Source organism: Sphaerodactylus townsendi, linkage group LG17 (genome assembly GCF_021028975.2).
Source record: "Sphaerodactylus townsendi isolate TG3544 linkage group LG17, MPM_Stown_v2.3, whole genome shotgun sequence".
Taxonomy (NCBI): domain Eukaryota; kingdom Metazoa; phylum Chordata; class Lepidosauria; order Squamata; family Sphaerodactylidae; genus Sphaerodactylus; species Sphaerodactylus townsendi.
Genome location: NC_059441.1, coordinates 7,657,734 through 7,667,858, shown reverse-complemented (window position 1 = coordinate 7,667,858; position 10,125 = coordinate 7,657,734). Strand labels below are relative to the sequence as shown.

At 50.9% G+C, this 10,125-nt stretch overlaps 1 protein-coding gene across 2 annotated transcripts in view; it reads right to left on the bottom strand.

The window, feature by feature from the left end:
* DAPK2 (death associated protein kinase 2) overlaps window positions 1–4,935 on the bottom strand; it is a 53,906-nt gene extending 48,971 nt beyond the window's left edge. Inside the window, exon 1 of one of the 2 annotated variants that reach the window (XM_048481710.1) lies at window positions 4,689–4,935. The gene's annotated coding sequence lies outside the window, so the exon portion shown is untranslated. Of the gene's footprint in view, window positions 1–1,852; window positions 1,976–4,688 lie in introns of those variants that run through there. The other variant, XM_048481711.1, reaches the window with a different exon arrangement.
* Between the last annotated feature and the right edge of the window lie 5,190 nt (window positions 4,936–10,125).

The following is a 10,125-nucleotide window of genomic DNA, read 5'->3' as shown; positions in this document are numbered from 1 at the left end:
CTCTCTCAGCCCCATCCACCTCACAGGGTGTTTGTTGTGGGGTGGGGGGAAGGAGATTGTCACCCCCTTTGAGTCTCCTTACAGGAGAGAAAGGGGGGAATATAAATCCAAACTCCTCCTCCTCCTCCGCTCACTCTCTCACACTCACACACACAGAGTTGCCTTACACAGACTCAGATCACAGGTCAATCAAGGTCAGAAACTGTCCGCTCAGACCGGTGGCCACCGCTCTCCAGGGTCACAGCACAGAATGGGCTGGCCGATTAACCCCGTTTCTCCCCTTTCTTTCTTACACTCCTCTGGCGCAGCAGGGGGGGCTCTGCAAAATTTTCTGACGGGAGGCCCAGGGCCTCGTGATCCGCTTATCGCCAAGCACGAGATGCCCTGGATCAAAGGGGTTTGTTTTTAATTTCACGTCAGTCAAAAACTTTGGCAGACGGTTCCACTGGATGCAAAAGATCAAGAGGTGGCCCCACGTTCTGAGAAAGCGGATAAGCCGTGAACATCCTTTCCGAGTCTCCTTCACCGCCCACCCCCCAAGAGGGGCAAATTGCATGATCTGGCCCACCAGCACTTTCTCCCTCAATTGGGCTCCCTGCGCCCGCCAACCCCCCCCCCCACACACATAAGAACGTAAGACCAAGCCAGCTGGATCAGACCAGAGTCCATCTAGTCCAGCCCTCTGCTACTTGCAGTGGCCCACCAGGTGCCTTTGGGAGCTCACATGCAGGAGGTGAAAGCAAGGGCCTTCTGCGGCTGCTGCTCCCGAGCACCTGGTCTGTTAAGGCATTTGCAGATCAAAGAGGATCAAGATTGGGAGCCATAAATCGACTTCTCCTCCATCAATCTGTCCAAGCCCCTTTGAAAGCTATCCAGGTGAGTGGCCATCACCACCTCCTGTGGCAGCATATTCCAAACACCAACCACACGTTGCGTGAAGAAGTGTTTCCTTTGATTAGTCCTAATTCTTCCCCCCAGCATTTCCAATGGATGCCCCCTGGTTCTAGTATTGTGAGAAAGAGCGGAAAACTTCTCTCTGTCAACATTTTCTACCCCAGGCATAATTTTATAGACTTCACACACACACACACACACACACACATACACACTCTCTGCAGGACTAGTTAGAAAGCAATAGCGCCAGAAAAATAGCATGATAGCCACGAAGAGTGACGCAGAAAGTGACAACAAGACCTCCTTCACCCATTTTGGAAGGTTTGGGGCCAGAGCCCAATGGGGAGTCTTCAAGCGCAATGGGTCCAGTTGCAAGGTCCCAAGAGACAGGCACCACCAGGCACCCTAGGGGGCCAACAGCCAACGGCCCCCGCCGAGAGGCGGCAAGCGGCTGGAACCCCCTCTTTGCCCGCAGAAGAAGCGCTCAGGCGACAGCTGGGCAAACTTCCCCAGTCTGACCAGTCCGCCACCAGCCGGAGCCGGGTAGGGGGTGGGATGGGGAGTGGTCTGCAAGCCAGCCAGACCGCAGCAGCTCCAGAGCCCCTCTCCAGCATCCCTCGCAGAGGTCCCTCGTCCTGGTCGCAACGGCAGCCAGGAGGTCTCGGGGCCACCCCAGGGCGAGTGGGCGAGTGGGTTTACCCGCCAGGTGGAGAGGGATCGCCCGCTCGGCGCATCAGCTGCTCCCTGGGAGGAACGCCCGGATTCCCACCTACAGGTTGCACGTGACCCCCCCCCCCCACTCAGAAGCCCCCGGAGCAAAATTGGCTGGAGGGGGGGGGGGCGGGCGGGGGTATCTGTGCGCCCCGCAGGCGGCCCCAGCCCCTCCCCCCGAGATGCAGCGATGCAGACAGGGAGGCGGGCCAATCCCCCCCCCCCCACGAGGAGCCCCGTTACTCACCGGGAGGCGGCGAGGAGGCGAGCGGAGCCCTCTGGCCGGCAGGCAGGCAGACAGACGCGCACGCCGCGGTCGCCCAGCGCTTCCCCGCCGCCCCGGGAGGAGGACCTGGAGGAGGAGCAGCTGCGGCAGCTGCAACGACCGGACCGGGCGCGCCACGCGGGACTCAAGGGCGCCCTCTGCCGGGCGCGCCCCGCCGCCACCTTCCCGGCCGCACAGAGCGCTTCGTCGCCCACCTGCTGCGGCTGCGGCTGCAGGAACCCGCCCGGAGGAGACCAGGTGGCCGCGGGGGGGGGGGAGGGGGTCAGCCAGCAGTGGAAGACCCCCGCCCGCCTCCACCCTCACAGGGCTGTTGTGCGGGATTGCTTCTAATCCTCCCCTTCTCCACCAGAGTCACAGGCCGGTGCTGACCGGGGCCAAGGGCGGCTGTCTGTCCTCCTTGGGACACTCGGCGACCTGCGACCCCAAAGGTGGCCTGGAACAATCAGAGGAAGAGACTCAGAGGCTGCTGCTGCTGCTGCCAGGAAGGGAAAGCCCTGGCCGGACCCCAGCAGCCAACCAAGGCCTTCACCCTGGGAGGAGGAGGAGGAGGAGGAGGAGGAAGGCCCAGGGGAGGACCCAACAGGGCTCACGTGCTGCGCCCAGACTCAGGCCAGAGGAGGTGGCCGGTCAGACAAGAGCCTCGGGCCAGGGGTCAGCCAGCTCCCGCCTTTAACGCCCCCCACCCCAAAAGCCATAATGGTCCCTGTACAGCTGGTCCTATAATGGGCTTATTTCAAGCTAGGACAGGACTCATTTCTGTGTCACAACGTTCTGCCAGGGAATCTCAGTGGGTTGAGTAGCCCTTGGTTCTCTGAATCAATCATGGTTTTAAATCATCTTCATTCAGGGGCACACGCCTGACGCCTATATATAATCCCCCCCACCCCACCCCTTTTGCTTGAAAACGATACTGTTCTCCAGCGACTCAATAAATTTTGTGGCTTTCATTGACAAAAAAGGTCAGCCTGTATCGCCTGGGCCGTTGTGTGAAGAGGATGAAAGACTTACTTCCAAATTCTGAATTCTTGGTCAAAGGCAATGAATGAAATCCGACTGAGAGAAAAAAAACCCTCGGATGGGAAGGCCACCTGCACCCCCCCTTTCCTGTTTGTTTCGGTCAAAGAGACCTCCAGACAAGCCTTTCCCCTCCCTGTAAGGCTGCAACGATCCACATATGTTGCATACATCACACTACTGCATGCTTCTTTCTCATCTGGGCACCACAAACGTGGGAGGGGGCACAGTTCTCACCAACTCCCTCCCACACATGCCTGCCAGCCACGTTTTTTTCTCACCTCCCCCACCCACCCGCCCACCCGCAGGTCTTTCTCACAGGAGTTCCCCCACAGGGATCTGCCAGGCCCCACGTTTTTCCTCGTAGAACCAGATTCACAGCCCCCACCCCGATGACAGTCCTTTCCCTCCCAGGACCTTTCCCTCCCCCACTCCTCTAGAGATGCCTTCCTTTCCCCCAGAGGTGGGATCCAGCAGGTTCTCACCAGTTCCCGAGAGTGGGCTACTCATTATTTGTGTGTGCCGAGAGGGGGTTACTAACTGGGTCTGCTTTTCCGTTAGAAATTCCATTAGGTCCAAAAATCATGAAGTCCTGTTGTTTCCTATGTGGCTGGTTAGCGAAGGTAGGAACGGACAATTCTCCTGTTGGGCTGTTGTAAAACATGTTTTAGAAATATGGTAAAGTTCCTTGTTTAAGGAAAGTCTCCTTCTTTGATTTCTAGAAACAAAATTAAGTATTTGAAAGTTTTAAGTATTTGACAGGCAGTCAATGAGAGGAGAAGTAGTTGTTTCTGTTGGCAGGAGACGATAGGACTTGCTAGAATGAGTTTAAATTATAAACAGAAAGATACCAGCTGGAAATTAGGAACTTTTTTTTTACAGTAAGAGTTTTTTCACAGTAACAGAGAAATTATTAATGCCCCGCCCCTGGAATGCCCGGCCACGCCCCCATCGTGCCCCGCCCAGCCCCATTGGCGCTACGCCACAGTTTTAATCCCACCACCATGGGAACCTGTTACTAAAAATTTTGGATCCCACCACTGCTTTCCCCTTGCCCTTTTTGCAAAGGGGGGAACAGCTGATCCAATGCTGGATGGTTTTGGGGCACCCATGATTCCTTTTGCCCTCTTCTGTTGTCCAGGATTTTTGGGGTACTGCATTTATGCTGTCAGGTAATCAGTGATTACAAACACTTCATTGTCGAGAGGAGGAAGACGTGAGCGTGGACCCTGCCCTGCCACACAAAGATCAATTGTGTATCTCAGGCAGACAAGCAAGGTGCTAGTCCAGTGGTGGCGAACCTATGGCACAGGTGCCAGAGGTGGAACTCAGAGCCCTTTCTGTGGGCAAGCGCACACAGAGTTTGTCATGTGGGGGTGCTTGCTTCTGAGTAAACCCTCCTAGGGTCGTGATTCACCAGTTCGAGTTGCTGCACGTTGCTTAAGAACTATGGCCCTCCTGATGTTCATAGACTACAATTCCCATGAGCCCTACCACTTGGCCATGCTGGCAGGGGCTGATGGGAATGGTAGTCCATGAACATATGGAGGGCCATAGTTTGAAGACCCCTGCTTCAAAGCAAAGCCACTATCACCAAGCTTCCTCCCGTGTAACACGCGCCTCGGAGCCAACCATTTTTCCTAAACTAAAACCTCAGTATTCAGGTTAAATTGCCGTGTTGGCACTTTGCGATAAATAAGTGGGATTTGGGTTGCAGTTTGGGCTGCACTCGGTCTCGAAAAGGTTCGCCATCACTGTGCTAGTCCCACGGACGTGTGCGTACCTTTTCAATCCACGCAAGGGCTTCTCGAGAGAGCCACGGCCTCCAGCTCAGCGGGGGGTCTCTGCAGGGCCTTGGCCGAGGAAAGGCCTTCTGCATGGCTTCCTGCCTTATCAATTTCTAATGGCAGACGCTGCCAGGGCTGAACCACGGGGGCGTTCTCCTTGCAACACTCTTCCTTCTGAGCCTTCTCCTCCTTCATCAAGGAATGTCACCTGGAAACAGACATTTAACTTTTGACTGTGCATTGCACCACTCTGACTGGAAGAAGGGAACTGGTTAAAACCTTCCCACCCGCCCCTCGCTAGGCCTTTGGGGTTGGTTTGCCGGGGCTGCCCTCTTAATAAGGCATTTTATCGTAGAAGAAGAAGAAGAAGAGTTTGGATTTATATCCCCCCTTTCTCTCCTGCCGGAGACTCAAAGGGGCTGACAATCTCCTTGCCCTTCCCCCTCACAACAAACACCCTGGGAGGTGGGTGGGGCTGAGAGAGCTCCGAAGAACTGTGACTAGCCCAAGGTCACCCAGCAGGCGTGTGTGGGAGGGCACAGGCTAATCTGAATCCCCCAGATAAGCCTCCACAGCTCAGGCGGCAGAGCTGGGAATCAAACCCGGTTCCTCCAGATTAAAATGCACTTGCTCTTAACCACTATGCCGGTGCTGTAGATAATAATTATCAGGTAACAGTGATGATTGTCTATTACAGGCAGGGGTCTGCAACCTGCGGCTCTCCAGATGTTCATGGACTACAATTCCCACCAGCCCCTGCCAATTGGCCATGCTGGCAGGTTGCAGACCTCTGGTCTATTATAATGATCTAGTAACTATTACCTGTGATGAAATGCCTTATTCTGCAGCAATAGCAGCAGCTGTAGCACAACCATGTCCTGCTAGTTTAAGGTTTAGTTGGCTGCGCATTGATTTCTTTGACCAGAGAAAGCCAGTCTGCATTCCAAGCAGCTGGCTGTCACAGGGTCACCACAAACGATGACACCAGCAACACATTCCTGATGCTGTCGGGCTGAAAAGGAAGAGGAAATGAGCTTCCACTCCCTGTCCCAGGCTGGGGGGTGGATGCGTGGGGGGCGCCGCAAAGCCTTCCCTGACTCACTCCACAGAGCCAGGCCAAGACTTCCCCGCTCCACACTTCCACTTTCTCCACCCTTGGGTGGAACAGCTGCCAAGGATCCGGTAGACGGGATGCCAGGGGGGCCACCCCACCAGCCCCCCACCCCCCCTGAATTATGCATTTCCTGAAAAGGGTGAATGGCCTTCTCCCGCTCACCCCAGCCACTCAACTGTCGGCTTCTGAAGCACTTCCAAGAAGTAAGAATTGTTCACGAAAGGAGAAAGTCGTGTCCTCAGGGAAGGGGCCACGGCTCAGAGGGCTTTATAGGCAGAAAGCCCCGGGGGGGGGGGGGGCACAGGCAATTCCTGCTAAGAGGACAACAAATAGCACAAGAATTACTGCCAACGGAGGCTAGTAAGAGATTGAATGAGTAGGTTTTCCAGATAAATTAGGGACTGCGCCCATCAGCCCCTACTAGCATGGCCAATTGGCCATGCTGACAGAGGCTGATGGGAATTGTAGTTCCTGAACATCTGGAGAGCCGCAGGTTCCCTACCCCTGCTCTAGAGGGATCACATGGGCCGAATTCCCACTGAAAATTTAATCTAGATAGAACCAGGTTTCAAAAGAATCGGCACCTTTTCATCCGGGTTCCAACATCCTCACTGCATCATGTTTCTAGTGAAGACGTCTAGGCCTGCCCCGTGTGTGTGTGTGTGTGTGCCTGCTGTCAGGGGTGCAATTGTTAAGCTAGCAGCACTAAAATTTCAGAGTATCTTTAGGAGACCCTCCTGATGATACCACCCAGGTTTGGTGAAGTGTGGTTCATGGGGGGAGGGGCAAAGTTATGGACCCTCAAATGTGTCACCCCATCTCCTACTAGCTCCCATTGGAAACAGTGGGGGATGGTGGTACCTCCTTTGGGAGTCCATAGCTTTGGACCCCCTGGAGCAAACTTCACAAAGCCTGGGTGGTATCAGTAGGAGACTCTTCTGATGATACCACCCAGGTTTGGTGAAGATTGGTTCATGGGGGGCCAAAGTTATGGACCCTCAAATGTGTAGCCCCATTTCCTATTAGCTCCCACTGGAGTGTTTTTTCAAAAAGGTGCATATACAAGAAGGTGCAGGAAAATCCCGTGTTGGGGGGTGGGGGAGCGCCAGAAACGGGACAGATCTGTGTTCTGCAGTTCGGCAGTGGAGAGATCATAAGGAAACCTGGATATTTCGGGTGACTATCTCAGGATTAATGGCCAGTGGGAAATCACCCACTGTTTGGAGGTAGACCTGGTGTGGACTCGTGGTTCTTTGCTGCCAACCGGTGTCCCTTGATATGCCAGACTAACTGGCGGTGGTGACTAGCCCTTCAGCTTGCGCCAACAAGTCTGAGGAGTTCAAGCTGGTCCAGGTTATTCAGGCTGTGGAATAGAAGAACTCCGGCATAAAGTGGGGTCAACCGCGGTTTAACTGCATTTTTCATACATAAGGAGATGGTTATAAACTGTCTGACAGGAGCCTGGGAATTTGACAGGGACCCGTTGTCTTGAGGTGAGCTCCACTGAGTGACTTTGGCCCGGAAAAAGACCATTCAGTGGCGCAATTGACACTTAAGTTCTTGGTGAGCATTTTAAGAGAAAACTAAGCATTTCAACCTGTTCCGTGATGAACATACATTGTGACAGCTGTCTGAAAAAGTCTCGATGTCTTTAAAGCCCAATAAAACTCACCACACAATAGTGAACCTCTGAGTCAACAACCACTCAACTAAAGTCTTCAATATGCTACTGTAGGGTAGCTCAGGGGAAGGAGAAGGTTTAGTCTCATATGCTTCATTCCCATTTCACTGACTCCCAGCATCACATGTAGATCTGCCCTGAGCTGCACCCCTATGAACATGCAAGCCAGGAAGACACTGTCACGAGCCAGTTGCTGGACATGCAGGACTCTGAAGCAGAGCCTGAGGAGACTGAGGAGTCAGAGGTGGCTCCTTGAGAGGAAATAGAATCAGCAGAATCAGCCCCAAGGCCTTACTGAAACCGATTATTGCCGATTAATACCAATTACCGAAACAGATAATTACCGATAATTACCAATTACCAAAACCAATTATTATCTATAACTGAAACCGACTATCAGTAGTAGATAATAATCAGTTTTGGTAATCGGTAATAGTCGGTTTCAGTAATCAATAATAATCGGTTTTGGTGATCGGTAATAGTCGGTAATACTAGGTTTCAGTAATTAGTAATAATTGGTAATACTCGGTTTCAGTAATCGATAATAATCGGTTTTGGTGATCGGTGATAATCGGTAATACTAGGTTTCAGTAATTGGTAATAATCAGTTTTGGCGATCGGTAATAATCGGTTTCAGTAATTAGTAATAATTGGTAATACTCGGTTTCAGTAATCGATAATAATCGTTTTTGGTAATTAGTAATAATCTGTAATACTCGGTTTCAGTAATCGGTAATAATCAGTTTTGGTAATCGGTAATAATCGGTTTCATAATTAGTAATAATTGGTAATACTCAGTTTCAGTAATCGATAATAATCGGTTTTGGTAATTAGTAATAATCTGTAATACTCGGTTTCAGTAATCGGTAATAATCAGTTTTGGTAATCGGTAATAATCGGTTTCATAATTAGTAATAATTGGTAATACTCGGTTTCACTAATCGGTAATAATCAGTTTTGGTAACCAGTGATAATCGGTAATAATCAGTTTCAGTAATTAGTAATAATCAATAATACTCGGTTTCAGTAATCGATAATAATCAGTTCCAGTAATTAGTAATAATCTGTAATACTCGGTTTCAGTAATCGGTAATAATCAGTTTTGGTAATCGGTAATAATCGGTTTCATAATTAGTAATAATTGGTAATACTCAGTTTCAGTAATCGATAATAATCGGTTTTGGTAATTAGTAATAATCTGTACTACTCGGTTTCAGTAATCGGTAATCAGTTTTGGTAATCGGTAACAATCGGTTTCATAATTACTAATAATTGGTAATACTCGGTTTCAGTAATCGGTAATAATCAGTTTTGGTAACCAGTGATAATCGGTAATAATCAGTTTCAGTAATTAGTAATAATTTGTAATACTCGGTTTCAGTAATCGGTAATAATCAGTTTTGGTAACCAGTGATAATCGGTAATAATCAGTTTCAATAATTAGTAATAACTGGTAATACTCGGTTTCAGTAATCGATAATAATCGGTTTTGGTAATTAGTAATAATCTGTAATACTTGGTTTCAGTAATCGGTAATAATCAGTTTTGGTAATCGGTAATAATCGGTTTCATAATTAGTAATAATTGGTACTCGGTTTCAGTAATCGGTAATAATCAGTTTTGGTAATCGGTAATAATCAGTTTCAGTAATTAGTAATAATCGGTAATACTCGGTTTCAGTAATCAATAATTGGTTTTCGTATTTAATAATAACTGGTAATACTCGGTTACGGTAGTCGGGGGCAGTCCGCCTGCGCACAGGGGCAGAGGGTACGACCTGTTTTATTCTATGGCTAATGAAGCTAGATTCCCCTTTGCTGCTCACACTTCCATTTCCTGCAGGGCTTCCTCCATTTCCTGGGTTTATAGTCTGGCTAATGCAGCTCAGTTCTCCCCCCTTGCTGCTGAAGCCTCCATTTCGTTGGCAGGTGTGCCTTGGATCTCAGGTAAGGCCTTGGGGCTGCTTCTGCTGTTTGTATTTCCTCTCAAGGAGTCAGCTCTGACTCCTCAGTCTCCTCAGTCTCGGCTTCAGAGTCCTCCACGTCCAGCAACTGGGTCTTCTGTCACTCCCTCAAACGGCACCTGCAGCTTTCAGCCACCCAGGACACCAGCCCCGTGTGCAGCTGTGTGCAGCAGGATGCGATGGAGGAACAGGAATTCTAGACCAGGAGTTCTAGGAGCAGCAGTGGCGTCGGAGGTTAAGAGCTCATGTATCTAATCTGGAGGAACCGGGTTTGATTCCCAGCTCTGCCGCTTGAGTTGTGGAGGCTTATCTGGGGAATTCAGATTAGCCTGTGCACTCCCACACACGCCAGCTGGGTGACCTTGGGCTAGTCACAGCTTCTCGGAGCTCTCTTCAGCCCCACCCACCTCACAGGGTGTTTGTTGTGAGGGGGGAAGGGCAAGGAGATTGTCAGCCCCTTTGAGCCTCCTGCAGGAGAGAAAGGGGGGATAGAAATCCAAACTCTTCTTCTTCTTTCCTCTAGCAGCAGACTGAAGCCATGCCAGGGCCCGACGCCCACCTAGGCAGCAGCCACGGGGCTCCAGTTGGCCAGGACGGGCTTGTAAGAATGCCAAACATTTCCACCACAACCTGTCATTCTCTTAAAGAGGGGGAAGAAAACTAGGACCCCTCCCG